This window comes from Macrobrachium nipponense, chromosome 1 (assembly GCF_015104395.2).
Source record: "Macrobrachium nipponense isolate FS-2020 chromosome 1, ASM1510439v2, whole genome shotgun sequence".
Classification (NCBI taxonomy): Eukaryota; Metazoa; Arthropoda; class Malacostraca; order Decapoda; family Palaemonidae; genus Macrobrachium; species Macrobrachium nipponense.
Window position 1 is genome coordinate 155,022,680 of NC_087200.1, and position 24,293 is coordinate 155,046,972.

The window sequence follows — 24,293 nt, forward strand, 5'->3', positions numbered from 1 at the left end:
ACCAAGCGCCATAGGCTACCTAGGTAAATAGTAAGTAGAACGTAGTGTAGTGGGTAGGCATAAAACGTGTTGCTAACGTAATAAAAACATTGAAAAGCACGTCTAAATTAAAATTACAATTTATTATGTAAATTACAACTTAAATTTAAAAGTTAAAAGTTAAATAAATAAACTGTTCAAGTTATATTTATAATTGTAAATGTATACTAACCTCATAAAAGAAAAACTAGCCGGCCAACCGATTGTTGACCACGCGTCCAAGGCACCTAGCGTAAATCGTAAGTAGAAGTTGTAGTGTTAGTGGGTAGGCATAAAACGTGTTGTAACGTAATAAAAACAATTGATGAAAAGCAAGTCTAGATTTATTACAGTAAATTACTAAACTATTAAAAAATTAAACACAATTTATATTTATCAAAACCTTGCAAAAATTTGCCTACAGTAAGTCGGCATTTAAGGATGTAAACAAACCATAGCGCAGCCCTGGTGGTTTATATCGGGACTATGGTAGTAAAACCATATGTCGCTATAAGCCTAGAAATGTTTTACATTCGATATTAATTTATGGTAAATCTTTTACGGAGTTGACTGCAATACTGTATACAAAATCGCTTGAAAATTATCTTTCAGTAAATGTAATGTTATGATACTAACGATATTGTTTCATAAATGTCCTTATAAAAAAGGTGCGTCTTTTACGGCAAATTGTCCAATATCAGGGCTGGTTTCAAGCTTATTGGACTTTGACAATTATTATGGTACTGCATGGTACATATATATGTACGTATAAGTAAAAGAATCGTTCTTAACCCTCTTGGACGCCTGAAAGCTCGGGTAAAAAAAAAAAATTGTCTCCCGTGTGCCGGAGGTGTTTCAGAGTGAGCGCAGAAGCGGAAAAAATATTTTTTCAAAAAATCACAGCGCGCTTAGTTTTCAAGATTAAGAGTTCATTTTTGGCTCCTTTTTTTGTCATTGCCTGAAGTTTAGTATGCAACCATCAGAAATGAAAAAAATTATCATTATCATATATAAATAATGTGATATATGATAGCGCAAAAACCAAATTTCATATATAATTTTATTCAAATCACGCTGTGCGCAAAACGGTTAAAGGTTAACAAGTTACTTTTTTTTTCTCTGTAATGTACACTAAATTGCGATCATTTTGGTATATAACACATTGTAAAACGATAAAAGCAACACAGAGAAAATATTATCACAAAATAATGCATGAATTCGTAACGCGCGGACGTAAACATATTTTTTTCAAAAATTCACCATAAATCTAAATATTGTCCTAGAGACTTCCAATTTCTTTCAAAATGAAGACAAATGATTGAATATTACTATACTGTAAGAGTATTAGCTTACAATTGCAGTTTTGACCATATCTGACGAGTTAAAGTTGACCGAATGTCGAATGTTTTTTATATTATATTTTTATATGCATTATATTTCGGAAATAAGAAAAGCTACAACCTTCAAATATTTTTCGTTTTATTCTACATGAAATTGCGCACATTTTCATATATAAAACTCTATGAAATGCCTAATATGAAATGGAGCAAATATTCCAAGAATGGTACGTACGCATTTCGGAGATTTGTGGCGGAGAATCCGCGCGCGGCGGAGGGAAGGAAAGATTTTTTTTTAAATTCACCATAAATCTAAAATATTTTGCTCGAGACTTTGAATTTGTTTCAAGATGAAGATAAATGACTGAATATTACTAGACTATAAGAGCTTTAGCTTACAATTGCGTTTTTCTACTATTTCGGTAGTCAAAGTTGACCGAACGTGGTTTTTTTTTCTATTTATCGTGATTTATATGCAAATATTTCAAAAATGAGAAAAGCTACAACCTTCAATTATTTTTTGTTGTATTCTACATGAAATTGCGCACATTTTCATATATAAAACTTTATGTAACGGCTAATTTAAAATGGTGCAAACGTTACCACAATTCGCACGTATGATTTTTTCGGAAGAGTTTACCGCGCGGACGTAAAGAAATGTTATTTTTTTTCATAAATTCACCATAAATCGAAATATTGTGCTAGAGACTTCCAATTTGTTGCAAAATGAAGGTAAATGCTTGAATATTACTAGAATATAAGCTTTTAGCTTTACCCCCCCCCCCAAAATGCGTTTTTTGACCATTTCGGTAGAGTCAAAGTTTAACGAAGGTTGAAATTTTGGCAATTATCGTTATTTATATGAAAATATTTCAAAACTTATAAAAGCTACAACCATGGGTTGTTTTTAGTTGTATTGTGCATGAAATTGCACACATTTCCATATATAAAACTATATAAACGGCTAATTTTAAAATGGTGCAAACATTACCACAATCGCATGTATGATTTTTTTCGGAAGAGTTACCGCGCGGACGTAAGAAAAATAGTTTTTGTTGTTTTTTCATAAATTCACCATAAATCGAAATATTGTGCTAGAGACTTCCAATTAGTTGCAAAATTAAGGTAAATGATTGAATATTACTAAAATAGAGTTTTAGCTTACAATTGCGTTTTTCGACCATTTTCGGTAGAGTCAAGTTGACCGAAGGTTGAAATTTTGGCAATTATCGTTATTTTATATGAAAATATCTCAAAACTGATAAAAGCTACAATCATGAGTATTTTATTGTTGTATTTTACATAAAAATGCGCACATTTTCATATATAATACTTCATGTAATGGCTAATTTACAGTGGTACAAAAATTATGTCAAAGTGACGAAATAATTTCCTGAGATGTGTCACAGATACTTTTTAGTGCGGCAAGAAAGAAATTCGCGCTTTTGCGCCTGCGTAACAATTGTAAACAAAACAACACCTTGATCCTTGGAACTCCCCGCATCCCCCAAGGCGTCGTGATTCAAAAGTTTTTGGCTGATAGGCCTATAAGTATTTTTCTGCGAATTTAAAAAAAAACTTTTGTAAGTCGACGTAAAATACGTCCTCGGCACGGGAGACAAAAAATGTCGAGAAAATAGTCCAGTTGGCGTAAGAGGGTTAATGTCTTTAATTACTATACCATTTTGTACCAGCATCTCTTGAGTTCAATATCAAGCTAACCTCTTTTTTTTTTTTTTTTTTTTTTTTTTTACGAGGACGCTTATAAACCAACCATACAGATTGCGTTCGTTACCGCGCACGCGTTTGCATATGTAAACTGTGTCACTACCAGACCTCATACGTAAACATTGACGTCTTTTTACAGTAGACATAAAAGAATCGTCTTAATTTCTATAATTATTCTATACCATAGCGGCTTCTCTGATTAAGCTAAGGCTAACCTCGTCTTTACCAGCAAGCTTAACAAAGATTAAGATTGCGTTCGCTACCGAACGGCACACGTTACGTATGTGACAGTGGTTTCACTACCAAATCTCACACGTAAACAATGACGTATTTTTACAGTAGACATAAAAGAATCTACTTAATTTCTATAATTAATGTATACCGTAGCGGCTTCTGAGTTAAGCTAAGGCTAACTCTTCTTTACCGGTACGCTTAAAAAGCTTAGATTACGTTGCTACCGAACCGAACATATTATGTATGTAACTGGTTTCACTACCAAATCTTACACGTAAACATTGACGTATTACAGTACAACATAAAAGATTCTTCTTAATTTCTTAATTACTACGACTTATAGGCAGTGGTTCTCTATATAAGCTATGACTACTTCTTCACCGCAACTTAACAGCTTTAAATTGCACTACCAACGCACTGACCTAGTACTAACATTCCTTCACTCCAAACCAACAAATACGATTGCATTTTGCTACTAAACGCGCGCCTCAAGTGTGAGCATGGTTTTAGAATATGTCTACGCTTGAAAAAAAAAATCAAAGCAAGGGTGCTTGATTAAATCTTTCTTTCGCTAATCACTTTCATGCAGAGGAGAGGAAAGACGAAACTTAAGGTTTATTTTGGAGTTGGAAATGATGGAAACATTTTGAAGAAGGAAAACGCGAGATGCCATGTAAACACTTTTCCATTATTTCAGAGATTAACAATAGCAAAAGGTTTTAATATATAGCCAAGTAGTAATGTTGGGACCCATGATGAATCAAAAGGTAACTGCGTATAGAGTTGATACCACAGAAAAAGCAAACGAAATGCGCGCAAGGTGTACAAGACACGACACATGTTTGAATGTTTGTAAACATTAGTTGCGGACTTTAAACAATGCTGAGTGGCATCACCAGTGTTACCAACCATTTTGCTAAATTATGCTACTCGGTCCAAGCAAGAATTTATGCCAAATATGGTGCAATTTTGTGCCAGAATTATGCTATTAATCTATCATTATCTCATTTCTCTAATACATTTGAGCTAAAACAACAATGTAATGGAAATTTAAAATATTTATATATGAGGTGAAATGATACAAAGTGACGAACAGACAATATTATAACTAATAATTTGATGATCTTTACATGTTAGGAAACTCGTAATAAAACACCATTTTTCTTTAATAGATCACATATGCAATCACTAGTACACTATTTGATATGCAATCACTATTATACTATTTGACAAATGTGTGAAGATCACACATACAAACGTGAAGAAAAACAACAAATTTTACTTATTACTGCATCATTATCATGCCACTCAGAACCATTTTTCTTTAACAGGTCACATAAACAATTAATAAATACTTGAATGTGTGAAAATTACTTCAAATATAACATTTTGTTATTTACTGATATTTACTGAAAAATTAAAACTAAAAAAAAAGGTAAACAAACAAACCTTTCTCTACTCAAGAAGAAAAGCATACGTACTTATTACTTGATCATTAGCATGCCACTGAAACACTATTTTTCTTTAACAGATCACATACACAATGAATAAATACTTGAAAATTGTGTGAAAATAACTTCAGACATAATTAAAATTTTGATAACTACTGAAAAAAATAAAACTTAAAAAAGGAAAAAAAAGTAATTCTTTACTCATGAAGAAAAAACATTATTAACACTTTACTGGTCGTTTGTCATGCCACTGTGGGTATTTATTTATATTCACAAAATTTAACATTCCTTAGTTGGGTTCAAACTTGGCAATTAACTCATTTGTTAGTGCTGCTTTTGAGGCAATTTCACTATGAAGATACATTCACTATAGCTGTGTATGAAATAGAGGAATTTTCTGCATTTTATCTAAAATTTTAGTGAAAATACATTCTTAAATTGTACTAGAACCCTAAGTGTGAAAGAAATTATGCTAGGCTCCAGTTCTTGGGTCAATTATGCTAAAAAACATGAAATTATGCTACATTTGGTAGCACTGAATGACGCCAACTAGCGGCGGCTGGTGGAAACAGTTTTTGTTTACAAACATCATATGGTCGGGGGTCGGAAACTGGTTTTTTGGTTGAAAACAGATACAAAGTTTATTGGAAATATAGTGGCGAAATCCGATTATGTCAAGTTCTAATACGGTCGTGAACCGGGTCTCTACTGTACAGATAAATTTATATATACAGGTATATATAAATAATATATACACATGCAGTCCCTGGTTATTGGTAGACTAAGTTAATGGGGATACTATTTTATGGTGCTTGTCTAGTGCCATAAAAACACCATAACTACCCGAGTTCCGCTTCTTGGCACCATAAATTGCTTAGTTTCAGTTAATGGCGGTTTCTGCTTATCAGCAAGCTGCTAAGAACTGATTACTACCCCGATAAGAACCGGGGACTGCCTGAATATATGTATATGTATATATATGTGTATATGTATATGTATATATATGTGTATATATATATATATATATATATATATATATATATATATATATATATATATATATATATATATATATATATAAATATATATATATATATATATATATATATATATATATATATATATATATATATATATATATATATATATATATATATATATATAAATATATATATATATATATATATATATATATATATATATATATATATATATATATATATAATATATATATATATATATAATTATACAAACACACACACAAGGTGTAACACTGAGTTTATGCAAATATTTCATGAAATGAAAGAAAAGGTCATTCTAAGCAGAAAATGTTCTATGACCATACATATTTTAAGGTTTCTTTTATCCGTGAGGCAAAATTTAAAAATAATCAGTTTTCCTTAACTCTGCTCTTGGCCAACATGGCGTACATTATGTTTAAGTAGTCAGGGATATTGGGTTGGGGGAAGGGGAGGGAGGCAGTTGATGAAGTGCATTAGGCAACTGGATTTCTAGTCTTTTAATTGACCTTTTTTCGCAGGTTTTGAAAAATGTAACATTACGGTCCCTTTAATTAGTAAATCTCCTGTGAACTGACTACACTGTACTATCTAATTTCAAAGATTAGCATTACGTATCAAGAAAGTAGTGTAAATGTCACGGAATTGTTGAATCAAGAGTCAGGACTAGGCCAATGCTGAATGTGTGATACTGACAGTAATCATGATAACAAGGGTTAGTGCACTTCGAGCAAAGTCAGCTTTTCTATCTTTTTTTATTACTGCATGAATATAGTAATAGTATGTACTACCTTTCTCAGTAAAGACTGAAGATAGTTAATTTTCCAAAAAGTTTCCATTCTTTTTCGTCTGACAGAGATGAAAGCATTTTCTCAAGTATGTTTTTCCCTTTGAGTGGTGTATAATGAATACTTTTGGTGGAGAGAATGAGATTTATGAAAATACATTCTAAATCTTTGATCGGTGTTTAAGGGGGCCGGCCGGAACCCCTATATATGGTGGTATAGGGCGAAAAATGCAAAGTCATGAAAAAATTCATGGAGCTTCATATGGCAATTGAGAATACGTATACGAAATATTTCGTCAAAATTCCTCTTACTTTCGTAGTTACAGGGTAATTAGTTATCGTAACTCAATAAGCCTAAAACATTGATCCGTACAAGAAAATGAAATATTTCTTCTATTATCGTAAATTTTGATAATTATTGTCAAAGAAATTGGGGAGAAATGGCATCTGTAGACATTCCCCGAGTCGAGAAGGAGACTTCAGGCTCAGGTACCAAGTCCAGTCCTGATTTAGTGCGATCACAGACTTCAAGTAGTCTACACGTTCCATTTCACCTCTGCCATTCGCCCGCTTTTACGTATGTTTATGTATGTTTCGGCAAGAATTTCATCATGCCAATGAGGAAAAGACAAGGAAAACATCTCGCTAACATACAGACGAAGAAAAATCACTCAAGTATTATTACAGAATATCATAATATATGCGTAGTTAGTGAAGAGAGAGGGGAGGGTTGCTTAGTAACGCCCCCGTCTTGCTTGACAGCACACGTCACACTATGCCCAAGGCTACGATCTTTGAGCAAAGAGATCTTCATTTATGATAAATAACAAAGTTTTGGTTTTTCAATACCCAAAATGGAATATGAAATTCATAATAATCATGATTTATTAAATTGTCTTTGTAAAAAAAAAGAGTACGCCTTCGAGTTTCACCTCTTGACATTCTCTTCCATTTTACGTTTGTTTATCTTTGTTTCGGGCAAGAATTTCATCATGCCAAAGAGGAAAATACAAGGAAAACATCTCGCTAACATACAGAAGAAGAAAATTTGCTGTAATAAGCCGAGTTAGTGAAGGGGAGAGAGGGGGTTACGTAGGAAGGAGTGCCCCATCTTGCCTCAAGCAGTGCCCAGGCTGCGATATATGAGCAAAGGGATCATCATTTATGATTAAATTATGATAAATAAAATAGTTTTGGTTATTAATACAAAAAAAGAAATATACATCTCTATAATAATCATTATTTATTAACATTGTCTTTATAGAAATACGAAGGAAAACTTTGAACGCCCGTATCTCAAAACTATACTTATTGACCTTCAAAATCTATCTTCTCACTTAGTTTTAAAGCTATAACATTGGAATTTGGTAAATAACTCAGAAAGACATTATAGAACAATCAGATAGAGCCCTTTTTTTCCAATTTTTGTTTCGTATTTTTTTTTTATAAATTTTTTTTCTCCTGATTTATAGGTTTTACTTTTTTACCATATTGAAAAATTTCATATCTAGCAAAAAATGACTTTTAGAAAAAAAAACTCTCCATTCGATGGAGGTCTACATCAGGGTCTATATATGGTAGTAATCCCAGGTCTTCATATTAATATCAAGGGAGGAGATAGAATTTGAAAAATGTTATTTTCGGGATAAATCGCCCTGGCGTCACAAAACCGAAGGTCAGAGGCGAAAATCATATGCGGTTTGGAGATGTCCCAAGTCACCTTATTAAGTGGTATGAATATCAAAGTCCTGACCTTGAAAAGGCCATTAGCCGGCCGCCCCCTTAATGAATAGGCCTATCTTTGATGGAGGGGAGATTCCATTTGGGTTGCTTTTCTTTTCTTTATTGGAGTCCAGTGAATACAACTGATGGAGAGGGAGAACGTTTCAATTATACTTGCAGTTTTTCCCCCTTTGTTCAATATCTAAAGCATACATTTGATTTGGAAACATTTATTTGCATCAGCCTATCGCCAATTTCCTTTTTTTTTTTTCTTTCTTTTTTTTTATAAAAGTGGAGTTTGTTTTTGCAAAACCCATAAATAAACATAATATCTGCATATTCCACATTACTGGAACTGTGAGGCATTGTCTCCACTTTCTTGCTCACAAAATGAATAGGGAATCTGACATTGTACTAACACAAACATGCTCTTGCTGAAAAAGTGGGGTTGCGAATAACCCAGTGAAGTGATCAGCTCCTTCCCCCCCCCCCCCTTTCCCCCTCCCCATAGCCATTTAATGATAACGGCTATTTCTAAAATTCACCTCACCGAAAAAATGAAGCCTTAAAATGCATATAATTATAAACATTTTCTACTCAGAATGAGTTTTTCTTTAATTTCTCAAAATATCTTACATAAACTTGTGTTACACCCTGTAGGTATAAATAAATAAATAAATAAATATATATATATATATATATATATATATATATATATATATATATATATAATATAAGCCTAAAAGTTACATATCAAATAATATTGTGAAAGCTCTTACCTATTACAGTCCTCAGATGACTGACTAATGGCCTTAGGTGAAGACGGAGGGGACAGGGCACTTAGAACTGAATCCTTTTTTTCTGTCAGTACTGAGTAAGCCTACCATCACGACCAAACAGCATTAGGAAAGTATCAATAAACTCTCTACTTTTCTCTTCCCATTTGGCAATGAGGTCTGTGCGCCCCTTTTCCCTCCATGTCCTCAATCATCTCCTTCCCTTCTTCTTAAGGTCATCAATTTTGTTCTGAAGTTCTGTATTTCTTCTCCTGTCAATTGTAAGCCCAATATAAACCAAGTGTCAAGCGAGAGTTATAATTATAATCTTAAAATACTAAGCTTATCTCAACAGAGTAAAACATGAACAAGCCTTTAAGGAGTTTTTAATCAGATAAAACAAATATTGGAGTACTAAAACATAAATACACTTCAGTGCCAAAATACGCAACAGTAAATATTTTCAAACTAGCATCATACAAAAAAACCCTTGTTTTTTTATAGTTCTGATTCAGCATTTCACCAATCCAGTCTTCTGTGTTTAATCTACAGATTTAGCACTCCTTCATTCAACTTAACATACTTGCCTGAATTTCAATTGCAATTTAGTTTGTAAAGATTTTTATATAACTAGCCATACATATCTATTTAGCCTACAATGTTCCTTTTTTTATAGTTTGGAAAAACTATGGCAAGACTTTTTCTATAAAGTTTCAGATGGTTCTAGGTCAATATTACTGTTTCAACACTAATCCTCATGTTTTCTGTAACACATTTTTCAAGTAATATCCCTCCTCCTCTTAAATGTGAAAATAGTGCTACCATTCCCCAAAATATAAATGAGAAGACAATTTTGGTTACTGTAACATACATACCAATGATCTCTGGAAAGTTGTTAAAAACATCTAAGCTGACTTCAGCAGTCTTGAGACTTGCATAGCACTGGATCCTGGATGTTTTTTAAACCTTGCAATCTGTCCCCTCTGTAGGGAGTAACACCTACAATTGCATAGGGGTGACCCCTTACGTCCCCTTTGGGGGAGGGGGACAGTTCCAAATTTTTCCTGTTTGCTCTTTATCCCCCCACAAAAATTGGGTGGGTCTTGGGGGGACGCCCTAATGTCTCCCTTTCAACCTTAAGTCCCGCATTTGTCCTCCTCTGCCATTGCATATGTATTTAGTTATATAAATTGCTGATTTTTGTGTTCTTTTAACAAATCTGTATGATTTCCCACACTGACCCATACACAGCATGATGGTTCGTTTTCTTTAAAAAAAATTAAAAATGGAAGAAGGGAACTAATGTGATTCTGTACACGCATGATACAGTGAACAACTGATCCTACAATTGTCCATGTCTGTGTTGATAATGTATTGCCCCGGCTAGTACACACACCAGCCCTTGACATACAATGTAGTACATATTAGTATGTATATTAACGGTAATCATGTCAACCAAAAGGAAAGCTACTTTCAAACAAAGGTTTAGAACAAGAATATTCTTTCATAAAGAAAAGAAAAAGGTGAAAGTGATGTCAAATGCATAAAGTGTATACATCACCTTTTTCGATACCGAATGGTGGAAAATATGATATAGAACGTCACATTAAAGACCGATAGATATAAGCGTGCTAATGCATCCGCCTTATAAGCAAGTCGATGAATTTACAGCGACAACATAAGTGAAAGTGCACATGGGCTAACTATATACTTTTTGTCCCCCTTTCGCAAGTCAAATAAATGGTCACCCTAACAATGCAGTGTACAACACAATGTAGAATGTTCTAAAGGTTTTTCTATCATCCGTGATTGTTCAACGGAGCTGCATTATTTTCCGCACTTTACTTACTGTTTTATAGTTTGTTTATCTACCTTGGGCTCCCTCTTCAACTCTACTTAGTTCCTTATCTTCCCATTAAATAAAACCAAAACCTTCAGGGAAGCCCTAAGCGTTTGAAAATGTGACTCACTGGTTTCAAAGTAAGGCAGTCACCAGTTATCAGCAGGGGTTCCATACAGACACCGTGATGATACCAAATATTGTTGATAACTGATTTTTGGTTATCGCACCTTTGTTAGGTATGTATTGGTACCAATACCTGATTCTTGGCATCACAAGCAGAAATCAGCGCTGAAAATTGCTGATTTTCATTGCTAGACAAGCCCCATAAAGCAGGGTCGCCGATAACCAGGGACTGCCCATGCTTTTCTTTCCTTTTTGTGAAGGATATTTAAAACCAAAGGCCATTTGTCTGTTGCTGGTTTTCTTCTTATGAGAGGTCAGTTACTTTTATGTAACAACTAATTATTATTCAAGAATCAACTTCCTTCCAGATGAACCTTACAGTAGTGTAAAAAAAGGGGTGAAAATAAACTCAAAAATCCTGACAAATAAAATAAGTGTGATACAGCACAGAAACAACCCCTCCCCTCCCCTTTTCAACATGTCAGGAAACTCCCGATCAACGTTTGTATTATCATTTGGTAATAAATGGTGAAGTACCCAAAATTAGCACAGATATAGATAACAGCACAGGTGATAAAAAAATCAAGAAAAAGCATATAGGTAGCGCTTACCAAATCATTTTTGTACCTAAAGTTCAAGAACAAATTATTGTTTCCTTATTAAGTTCCATAAGCTAAAAAAAACAAATTGTGAAACATTTCTATAAAAAAAAGTCAATAAAATCAAGAAATTATATTGTACACTGTCATGACAAAAAACTTAAAAACTAATTATCACTGAGAAAAGGTTATTAAAATTACCAAAGATTAATTTGTTTTAAAATAAAATAATTTTAAAACCTAAAAAGAAAAGGCATTAGGCCTTTGCCTCTTTCTCTGTCAAGATTTATCATAATACTTAATAGTTTTGTTAAACTAAGACTCACAGTGCCTTTAATCATGACTTCAGTCTCTGTCAATAGGGGCCAGACACACCTGTGAATCCAAAGCATGAAACTGGAACATGTTCCATGTGTTTGTGAGGAAAAAACAAAGGTCCTTGAATGGAAGCCTGTATCAGTCCCTAAAGATTGGTACTACCAAGGCTCCCCTCCCTGCTCTTGCTTTATGGCTTAATAAAGAGAGTCAATCCCCTACTCATGGAAATGGAGGAAGGGGATTGCCACCCTAAGCAACCCACTCTCATCTCCATCCCATCTCCTCCCCTTCCTGCAGCAGCTGAGAGAGGTAGACAGAAGGGATTTAAGTCTTCCAACCTTTCTTGGAGAAAGATGACTGGGGTTTCCTGGCTGGGCTTTAGAAGTGCAGGATTCATCATCATCTTAGACATTGAAGGCTTTGCTGAACCCTTAGGTTTAGCAGCAGACGCCTTGAACCTGTAGGTTTGAATGCAGCATGGCTGATATGGGAGCCTTGAGAATCTGATCTCCTAACTTCAACCATTGCTTCCATACTACTCTTCAAGAAAGCTTGCTAATGAACCACCAAACTGTTTTTCTTAGTGAGAGGCTACTCTCGGAGAGAGATCTAAACCTGCAAAAGAGAGATGCAATTATGCTTCTTTGAAGGACAAGGTTTGCCCACTGGTCGACATTCTGGTGTGCAAGAAAGGTTATGATGTAAGCTGTCTGTCATGGCAAATTCCATAAATGTGTTTAAAGCATAACTCGAACCATAAGACAATTTGGAGAGAAGCCACAGAAAGACTAAGGCAAGGGAAGAAGGGTTGTCTCCTACAACTGCCTGCCCCTGATCATCCAGCCGAGGGTAAGCAAAGTAAATTAGATGCACAGCTTTATCCATATGAGAAACCAAGAGTTTACGGTATGACAAGGCAGGAATAGATCTCATATCAAAGTGGGAAGGCACAGCCACAATGGCCCTGCCAGAGGTATGATGGTCACTCACTAGTGCCCAATGGCTAGCCTTCCGCTCCCCTCCAAAAAGGAACAATGTGTGAGTGGAGTCCACCTGAACTTCTTATGCCAAGGCCTTAATCTTCCCCTTCTTCTGCCTATACTATGGATGAAAGTCCAGGGAAAGGGTAACGAAACAAGAAGGAACACAGCAAAGAGCAGTACCAAGCATGCTTCTGTCCTTCCTCCCACTAGTCCTGCTTGGCTTGAGCACCAAAGGGGTGATCAAGTCAAAAACAACCAAAGTATAAAGTATCTCTTACTGGAGCATATACCACTGGAGAACCCACTGCAACAAAGCAGCCATAGCTGAAACCACAGGTGAAGAAATCTTAGGTGTCAAGTCCTTTTTCTCCTCAACCAGGCTGTTGAGGAAGGCCGAGAAAGAAGAATTAGCTGGAATATTCAGCACATGTCATCTCTTTCCTCTAAGATATCCCAGGATCAAGCAAAGCACACATTCTTCCATCTTTCCATCTGATTAAGGTATCCTCATGGCAAACTAATGTGTTAAAGCTAAAATAAGCTCTATTGGTCTTGTCCAATTTCTTCTCTCCAGCCAATTAAAAAACTTCAGACTGCTGACATCACAGAATAACACCTCTCCTTCTAGTGTCTTAAAAGATCTCAATAACAGGCTAGATTCTGTCCACTAACAGAGCTACCAGGCAATCCCTGAGATCTTTCATACCTTGTAGTGACTTCTGTTGCTCTTCTCCTTTTCCTTTCTCTGAAGAGCACTTTTCCTTCAACTCCATCCAAACCTATGATTATTTCTCTCTTTTTTCATCCAGGCACAGGAGGCCAGACAATGCCCAAGGCACCATCCAGGCTCTAAGTAGTGGTTAATGTGGATTTTCTTTGCAACATTCACTTACGGTAAAAGGGAGTCTTTACCTGTGGCAGGCAACCCTTCTAAGGAGGTCTACTTTGAATGCAAACCTTGTTCTCCAAACTTGGACTGTGCCATAGCCATTGTACCGTGGTCTTCCATGGTCTTGGGTTTGAATTCTCTTGCCTGGAGGTACAATCAGGCAATTATATCTTTTTCATTCACTTTCCTGTTTTTTCGAAGTGTGAGAAAGGAAAAGCTGCTTGGCAGATTACCAGGAAAGTGCCTTCGTCTTTACCGAATCTTTTTCCTTCTGAGTGTTTTATCTCTAAATCCATTCTGACTGTCCTTCCAAGTTGTTGTGGCAAACCTAATGGATTTCCTTTGCCTTACAAGGTATGCCAGCCCCACTTGTACAAGTTGCTTCCAGCATTTTTTTTCAATAACATACAGTGATAGGGGTTCCATTCCGATGGCTCGTTGATAAGCGAAAAACTTATCGGCAGTGCTTCTGTTAGGTATGTATTGGCACCTGTACTCTATTATTAGCACCAATAATAGGAAATCTGTGCATTTCTGTGCTGAAAATCACTGATTTACTATGCTAGAGCACCGATAACCAGGGACTGCCTCTACTGTCGTTGCTGATGGTTTTGTTGTTTTTTGTTCTGTTGATTTTTACAATGTTACTGATAGTATTATGAATCTATTAGTTTTTATACTTATTTTATGTTGTTAACTTTAATACTTTCAAAAGACACTGAACTCAACCCTGGCTGCTACTCATTACAGTAAGAAAAATTGCAAAGTACTTTACTTAAATATTTGGGGCTTAACCCTTAATGGATGGATAGCCTCATATGAGTAACAAAAAAACAGGTTTTGGGTGGTTGAGCAGATTCACTCATAGTGAGCATTAATATTACACTCCATCAATTTAGGGGAATTGGAAGGGAAATAGGCTTCATTACTTCTATAGCCCATAAATTCAAGAATGACAACTTTTACACTGGCTCAGATCAACGAAGTAGGCGGCTCATGAGTTAGTTGTGATCTTGACATCAAGCAGCATGTTGTGTTTCTCCTCCTCCCATGGGGTTGTAAATAGTCCTTCTTCAACTTCTTGTAGAAGGTAAGGAGAATTTTAAAAAAAAAAAATTTTCTTACACCATGAACATTTGAATATCATCTTCTTTCCTCTGATGTGCTTCTTTCATAAATTGGATGACCTCAAAGTTTTCCCCGGCCTGGGGTGCTGCATATGCTTTTTTAGACCAGCTCTTAAGGGTGCTGCATTTTTTTTTAGACTGGTTTTATCCGAGACTCTTGTAATTAGTAACAAGTCAAAGGTTCCATTGTTCATCCCTGGGTTTGACTGCCCTGTTTTTATTTATCATTGTAACATTCCACATGTGCAAGGTATGGCTATATACACTAAGTTCGGAGGACCTATTTATCATCAGGAAATAGTAGTGTAGATGCCATAAAATTCTTTGTTTTAAATTTTCAGTAAGCTCTACAAACATTTAGGTACTTGCTGTTTACAGTGGATGCCCCATAATTGAATTTTACAGATTTGTGGACTCACCCATTCACAGATTTTTCTGTGGAACCTATCTGAAAATTATTCATGGGAGGACTCGCTTATTCATGGGTTTTTCCGTCAATAAAATATTCACTAAATTTTCAAATATTGATATTCATTAAAACTGTATCAATTTTAATAAGAATTAAGTGATATTAATATAAAAATTATAATTCTCTCTCTCTCTCTCTCTCTCTCTTACTAAAATGTGTTTTTTTGTTTGATAAAAATAAAGTTTACTACAAATAAGAAATAAATAATATAATTACAAAATCATATATAATGTAAAAATATGTAAGAATGAAGGAAATCCCAGTCTTTCAGCATAGAGAATTGGGGAGACGGGTGAGGTAGAAGCTGTCACAAATGTCAAGAAACCTCTCTATCTCTGAGATGAGAGAATTTTTATGGTACACTTATGTGTTATTAAATATTTTCAAATAAATAATAATTAACAATTAATAACTATAATATATAATAATATGAAATTGTAATCAGTCAATGATATAATTAATTTTTATGTAATGTCTCTCTCTCTCTCTCTCTCTCTCTCTCTCTCTCTCTGAGGCTAAGAGGAGAAGAGAGTTTGCATTAGTTTTGTAATGAAAACCCAAAAGAATTATTTGCTCATGTTAATAGTAGGAAGCCGATAAAAAAATAGCATAGGTCCCCTTAAGAGACAATGGAGGAACCCTAGTGAACTCAGACTTGGAAAAAGCAGTAATTGAATAATCTTTTTTTTTTTTTTTCTGGGCTCAGCTCGTGTCGCTGCGCGAAATATCCTTTAATCTATTATTTCTAGGGTAAATGTACTAACACATACAGAGAATAAATAAAATAAAGAAAAAGGTCAGTATAACTGACTCGCTCACCCTCCAGGAGGGTGTCGGTATGAACACTAGGCGAGTGAGACCACTACCACGAGCCAAATGCCAATAGAAATCTCCCACTACAAAAACCCTCCAAGAGGGGAAGCCGACCCACAGAGTGAGCAGCTCGTACTACTACTACTCCATCCCATGCTGCCGACTGCTGCGTCCTCTGGTGGCCATCCTTTTCAGTTAGCGCACACGAGTCACACGTGATATTTTTCTCTCTGTGTTTTTTGTGCCCTTTCATTGGATTTATCTATAATGGAGCGTGCAGCTATCGCAGCAGCTAAGTTAAGTACTCAGTATTTATGGTTAGTTGGTTTTTTCGGCCCTGGGACAGTATTTGCCGTTTTTTAGGTATAAATACGAACTCTGGGGTCGGAAGCATGGCAGCATGGTTCTGCCTCGTGGTGGGTTCGTTCTTGGTCTCCCATACCTAGAACACATCCCCTTATTTATGTACGCTCTATATTATTATCCGCTTTAACTTAAGGTATTCTGTTCCTACTTCAGGTTTCTTTGTTATGCATGCATGTCTTTTACCTTATGTAGGCTTCTTCTATCCAGACCCTAGTCCCGGCTCTTAGTATCGGCCTCTGACTAGCTTTGAGTGGTAGACTTGCCTTCGGGTTAGTCGTACACTCCTGGATTTTTTCTCCTGCTATATTGCTTTCTTTCTTTCATTTTTTTTTTTTATTTAATTTATACTATGTATTTTGTTATAGTTAGGTTAGTTAGCGTCTGGCTTAGCCTAGGTCCTGGCTCATTGAGCCTATACTACCGCTCATCAGTTCGGTTTGCTTCCCTATAGCATCTCTCTGATCAGTTGGTTTTGGCCCCAGTGGGCCTATATGCTACGCTTTTTCAGTTCAGTTGCTTCCCGATAGCATCTCTCTGATCATTGGTTTGTCCTAGGCTTAGTTGCTTATTTTGTCTTACCGCCTCGTGGTCACTACGTGATCACGAGACAGCCAGACGCCTGCCCAGTCACCCTTCCCCCCCCCCCTCCCGCTCTCCCATAGAGTCGGGCGGGGTGGGTCGGTCTGCCCATGCTTCGCTCCTCATACCCGAGCCTGCCTCCCTCTCTCCCCTCAGGCGGAGGGGCTAGGGAGTCGGGCCAGACCAGACTGGTCTCGACCTCTCCGGCTTCTCGGTCCGGCCGGGTGGTACGTAGTGGGGGGGGTACTGGCCTTTTCCCCCCCTCCGTTGCTACCTTGTCGCTCCGTGCTAGCTCGAGCCTGTATGTCTTCTCGCCCTTTCCCACCTTACTAGGGCTCCTTCCTGACCGGAGTCCTGGTATCCAGCGGAAAGATGTTAGCCCACCCAGTAGAGTGGACCGGAACATACAGTGGGTCACTGCTAACCTTACCGTATTGCTGAGTTACTACACTCCGCTACGCACTGGACTTGGTCCGGTTCGTTTGTGTTTAGGTTTAAGTGTTTTAGATTAACTATAAGTTTATCTTAAGTACCTTAAACCATCCCCCCCCTCCCTTACATGTCTTACCGGATCTCTCCGGGATTATAGCCTATTCAGGCGATGCAGGGAGGGGTTATGCCCAAATTTTTTCCGAGCTCCGGCATGCAAACGGGAGTTTCTTTCTGTGCCCCCCCCCCTTTTAGTCTGTAAGTGATACTCTTTAAGATACTCATGTGTCTTCCCACTTACAGGCCACCATCTGTGAGCATCCGGGATGCGCCGCCACACTTCAGGACCCATGTGGACACGAAGTTTTGCCGGTCCCATGCTCCATGCGCGACTCCGCACGGGGACATCCAGGTCTGGTACCATGAAGACGTGTACCATATGTTACGATCTGGTGAGCCAGCTTTTTGGAAGGGGGTAAGTATTCCATCTCCAGTAGCTGCTCCGCTTCTATTTTAGTGCTTAAGTTTTCAACATTCACTTTAACTTAAGGCATCTAGTTTAAGTTATCTTTAAGTTTTAGTTTTAAAGTGATTCTTATCTAATACGCCCTCTCTTCCAGGGCGCCGGCAGTAAGGGATACCGCACTGGCTACCCTGCGGGCCTGGGTCGGCGGTTTTGGGAAGAACGCCGCCAAGGGTATGCCTACATCCTGGAGAACGGTTGGCGGTATTAATCTTACCCAGGAGGCAAGGCGACAGGATACGTCGACCCGGTAGAGGCGGCCCCGACTATCGCCTTCATCCAACAACAGCTGGCTGCCTCATTAACTGATCAAGACCAGGATATCTCCACGGACGTCGCGACTCTAGATATTAATGTTGAACCTATGGTAGGTGTAGACGACCTGTTGGTCGAGGTAGGTAAGGTGGACACCCACCCCCGGGAAAAGTCAAACCTTGGGGCGTAAACTGTTTCTTCCCTACTCCTGCAAACCCTCCCCCCCATCCTTTCCAAGGCTTTTTACGGGGTGATGAATTATACTTCCCCTCCCCTCCCCCCCTGACGCTTCGGTTTTGTTAGACCTAAGGTCAAGGGTAAAGTGATGACCTTGACTAAGACGTCATTGTCGTCTAAGAAGACGACCTCGGCTTCATCCTCCTCCCGTAAGTCTCCGGCTGCGAATCCCGGAGCAGCAGGAACAGGTCTAAAGCTTTTTTTCTAGCTCCGGCTCTAAGTCCTCGAGGAGTAAATCCTCCAGAGAGAGATCTCGCACTCCGGCAGAGTCACCAGTTCCGCTACCCTTGGTTCCGATTCAGAGCCTCCCCTCCACCTCCGCAGCAGCTCCGCGGCCCTTTGACTCCAATGCTGGCCTGTTGCAACAGGTGGGCGACCTGGTTTTTGGGGGTCCCTAAAAGAGTAGCATGGAACAAATGTTCTCTCGTTTGTCGGATAGGATTACTTCCCAAGACTCCATTATAGCCGGTGGGCTGAGAGAACTCCCTCTAGCCTCTCCTCCACTTTCCAACACAAGTGGAACTCAGCTTCCTCCGTATGACCTCACTACCATCCGTTCTCTATGAACAACCCATGGAGAGTAGCGTCATACGCCCCCTTCCAGGACGGTCTCATCTCTATACCGGAATTTTCTTTGGGACTCGAAGAATAGAGGACTTCGAGTTCTACCCGGAAGACCTCCAGCCTCCGTTCATAGGCTACGCAAGGCTCACACCTTCGGCCATGGTTCGGGACGATAGGGTACCAAAGGAGACAGTCCTCTATTCACGAGACCAGGCTCAGAGAGAATGGCTCAGGTGTTTTAGAGGACATGGATTGTTCTAATACCAAGATACAACCTTTTAAGAGTCCCTTTACCATTTTCACAATGGATGAGAGTACCCCACCGCTTCCCGTTCCTGACCAAGATCGCGAGGTCGACCATCCCAGCGGCCCAGAAGGGGGAACCCATACCTCAGTTGAAGGAAGCAGATCCCACATCTCCGTTACTCCCCTCAGTTGGAGAATTGTGGGAAGACTTGCCGAACACATTCTCAGCTGGCAAACTCAAACCGGACTGTGCTATGGAGCAGTTTGGTGAAAAGCTACCCAGGCTCCCAGATAGCCTTATTCAGGCTGAATTTGACGCAAAATCGCGACTAGCCAGATCAATCAACTCTATGGCTATGACTGAGGTAGCAACCATGGCCTATGGATCAGAAACCGATTTTTAAGCTCATGACCAAAATCCCTGACTCAAACTGGTACAGTCAGATATGTTTGAGTTTGCCACTGCTAGAACGAATTGTAGGAAGCATGTCCTACAAGAGGCAACCATTCGGCATGAGCCGAATAGGTTACTCTCGTCTAACATATGGGGAGCAGATCTCTTCCCAGAAGCTATGGTAAAGGAAGTCCAGTCAGAGGCTACGAGGTTGAACCAGAGCCTTAAGGACCGTTGGGGCCTTACGGCTAAGAGGAGCAAGACCTGACAGCTAAATGGTAAGGGTCAGAGGAAACCCAGGCGTTTCCAAACCTTACCAGAAAAAAGCAACCACGCTTCCTCAGCAAGTTCCAGCGGTGCCATTAGTTGCAGGCAGCCCAAACCTTCCACTTCTAAAGGTCAATCACAGCCAATTTATGTGATATCCCCTCAGCCTCAGCCCTCCACCTCTTACGCCATCTCTCCAGCTTACAATCAAGCCTTCGAGAGTCAAGCTTCACAGAAGTATGACCGCTCGGGATAAGGGAGGCAGAGGTAAGCGTTCCTTTCGTGGAGAGGATCGGAGGCCCCCGGGCCCCCTTTAATAGGTAAAAAGCACTTCAAGAGGAGGCCGAGGCGGTTACCAGAACCAATGAAGAACTTCAGGTAGGAGGGAGGCTGTTTCACTTTTCGCCACCGGTGGAACTTCAGCGAATGGGCTCAGAGCATAGTGTCAAAAGGTCTGGGTTGGAGCTGGTTGACGAACCCACCTCCAGCCAGACCTTTCCGTCAACTTCCTTCCAAAGAATTGACAGAGTACGCGGAGGACCTCCTTCAGAAAGGAGCTATAGCGAGAGTCAAGAGATTAAAATTTCAAAGTCGCTTGTTCAGCGTGCCAAACGAAAGCTCACAAAAAAGAAGGGTAATCTTAGACTTGTCCCGCTTAAAACTTAGCCATCCCGCTGCGACAAGTTCAAGATGCTCACGATCTCACAGGTGCGGACCTTACTTCCCCGTGGGGCCGTCACCACCTCTATCGATCTTACAGACGCCTACTATCATATCCCTATTGCAAGACACCTTCCGTCCGTATCTGTGGGTTTCAAGATAGGAGACCAGACATTCTCCTTCAAGGTAGTTCCCTTCGGACTCAATGGTGGCACCCAGAGTGTTCACGAAGCCAGCGGAAGTGGTAGTGCAACAACTCAGGTCACAAGGGATTATGGTAGTAGCGTATCTCGACGATTGGTTGATCTGGGCCCCAACAGTCGAGGAATGCAACAGAGCTACACAAAGTAATTCAGTTCCTGGAATATCTAGGCTTCAAGATAAACAGGACCAAATCAAGACTCACTCCAGAGTCAAACTTTCAGTGGCTGGGCATTCAATGGAATCTATCCTCCCACACTCGTCGATTCCATCAACCAAAAGGAAAGAAAGATAGCGAAGTCAGTCAAGCAATTTCTAAGTCACAAACTAGCGTCAAGGAGAGCTCAGGAAAGGATCCTGGGTTCTCTCCAGTTTGCATCAGTGACGAACGTCTTAATGAAAGCCAAACTGAAAGACCTAACCAGAATCTGGCGCTCGCCGAGCAAATGTCAGGTCCCAGGGAACAAACTATCCTCAGTTCCTCTGATTCTAAAGAATCTACTTCGGCCGTGGGCGAAAGTCAAGAATTTGTCAGTGTTCAGTACCCCTTACAGTTCCCATCCACCAGGGATCACCATCCACACAGACGCGTCCTTAAGCGGCTGGGGAGGGTATTCCCAGGTCAAAAAGGTTCAAGGGACTTGGTCACCTCTGTTCCGTCAGTTCCATATAAACGTACTGGAGGCAATGGCAGTGTTCTTGACTCTAAAAAGGTTGCGCCCACCAAAGTACTCACCCCACATAAAGCTAGTCCTGGACAGCGCAGTGGGGGTAGTACCATTGTATAAACAGAGGCGGCTCCAAGTCACGTCATCTAAATCATGTCATGATAGCCATCTTCTCCTGCAGGGACACGTTCAGTTGGCATCTTTCCTCCACTCACATAGCTGGAGTGAGAAACGTCATAGCAGACGCCCTATTCCCGATCATACCCCTAGATCGGAATGGTCACTGGACAACAGTTCGTTCCAATGGATCCATTCAAAGAGTTCCAGGGCTACAGGTGGATCTCTTCGCATCTCAAGCGAACCACAAACTACCGTGTTATGTAGCCCCCAACCTGGACCCTCTGGCCTATGCCACGGACGCCCCTGGCTCTAGACCTGGAACAACTGGAAGAAGATTTATGTCTTCCCTCCAGTGAATCTTCTCATGAAAGTATTAAACAAACTCAGGACATTCAAGGGTCAAGTGGCTCTAGTAGCCCCAGACTGCCGAAGAGCAACTGGTATCCTCTAATTTTGGAGCTGGGCCTTCGTCCTCTTCGGATCCCCAGTCCCAGGCTCTCCCAGTCAGTACAAACGAAAAGACTGTGTTCGCTTCCTCAGGGATTCTCAAAACCCTAACTTTATGGACTTCATGAAGTTTGCGGCAAAAAGAGATGCGAATATTGACCCTCAGAATATTCTCTTCTTGGAATCCGATAAAAGGGATTCAACTTTGAGACAGTATGATGCTGCTGTCAAAAAGTTAGCAATCTTCCTGAGAGAATCAGATATTAGAATCATGACAGTTAATTCAGCTATATCCTTTTTTCATTTTCAGATCCTTATTTGAAAAAGGTTTAGCAGCTAGCACGATTACGACAAACAAGTCAGCTTTGAAAAAGATATTTCAATTTGGATTCAACATAGACTTGACGGATTCCTACTTTCTCGTCTATTCCTAAGGCATGTGCTAGACTTAGGCCTTCTGTAAGGCCTACGTCAGTTTCATGGTTTCTTAAACGATGTTCTAAAAACTGGCTTCGGAAACCGATAATGACACATGCTCGTTTATAATGCTCTTAAGAAAAACACTATTTTTATTAAGCTTAGCTTTCAGGAGCAAGAATTTCAGAACTGTCGGCTTTATCCAGGGATCCGGATCATATTCAATTCCTTCCCACAGGGAAGTCCTACTTTCTCCGGAACGTAGCTTTTTAGCAAAGAATGAAGATCCTTTGATGAGGTGGGAACCTTGGAAGGTACTACCCCTTCCACAAGATGTATCCCTTTGCCCAGTTTCAACCTTAAGAGCCTTTCTGTCCAGGACCTCCTCATCCTCATCGGGTCCCCTCTTTAAGAGGGAAAAAGGTGGAACTTTATCCATTAAAGGCATCAGGCAACAAATCCTGTACTTTATTAAGCAAGCCAATCCTGACTCTTTTCCGAAAGCACATGACGTCAGGGCAGTAGCCACCTCAATAATTATTTTCAACATATGAACTTCGATGAGTTGAAAAAAGTATACCGGATGGAAATCGCTGACAGTGTTTTTTTTTTTCAACGTCCACTACCTTAAGTCCTTGGAAGCTCTGAAATTTCCTCCCAGCAGTAGCAGCGGGTAACATAGTTTTCCCTGAAACTCTAGCTAATTTGTAGTAGAAGATTCAGTCCTCCCCTTTCTACCTGCCTCACCCAACAGTTCGTCTATTCCTGCCTTGTTCGTTTGCATTCACCTTGTGTCTTAGCTGCTTTTATGATGGTGTAGTGGATGCCCCTTATTGTTTTTGCTAGGGACACTCACAGATGATTATAAACATTGATCTCATGGATGTTACCCCCTATTTTTATGCTAGGGGATACATCGTATTATAATGGTTACGGGTTTTGTATATTAAGTCATATACATTCCTTTATATATTATCATTGTTGATTGTTTTGTTTATCCGATTATATTAATTGCTATTATATTTTTTTGATACATGCCTTTACACAGATAGTCATTTTATACATGTAAGCCATTTTACCTGTATATATGTAAATTACCCTTATGTTAAGAAACATGATTAGAATTAAGCGTAATTTAAGCATATTTCTAATTTTATATCACTGTGTATATGTATCTTTTTAGCAATTATATTCCCTTATATTTATTTTATCTTTTATTTGAGACCTATTCTGATTATTTTATTACTTTTGTTTACAATCTTGTGCTATTTCTCTGGTACGCGTTTCGCGCAGCGACACGAGCTGAGCCCATAAAAGGGATTTTGACGTAAGGACAAAATCTATTTCTGGGCGATTGGCTCGTGTCGCCAGCGAAATCCCACCCTACCACCCTCCCTTCGCCCAAGATTGTCTGCTAACTTCAGGATGGCCACCAGAGGCGCAGCAGTCGGCAGCATGGGATGGAGTAGTAGTAGTACGAGCTGCTCACTCTGTGGGCGGTCCCCTCTTGGAGGGTTTTTGTAGTGGGAGATTTCTATTGGCATTTGGCTCGTGGTAGTGGTCTCACTCGCCTAGTGTTCATACCGACACCCTCCTGGAGGGTGAGCGAGTCAGTTATACTGACCTTTTCTTATTTTATTTATTCTCTGGTATGTGTTAGTACATTTACCCTAGATAATAGATA

The 24,293-nt window shown here is 39.0% G+C and overlaps 1 protein-coding gene across 1 annotated transcript in view; it reads left to right on the plus strand.

Annotated features, from left to right (window-relative positions):
• LOC135219775 (choline-phosphate cytidylyltransferase A-like) overlaps positions 1 to 24,293 on the plus strand; it is a 327,433-nt gene that overhangs the window by 283,442 nt on the left and 19,698 nt on the right. The gene's annotated exons all lie outside the window — the stretch shown is intronic.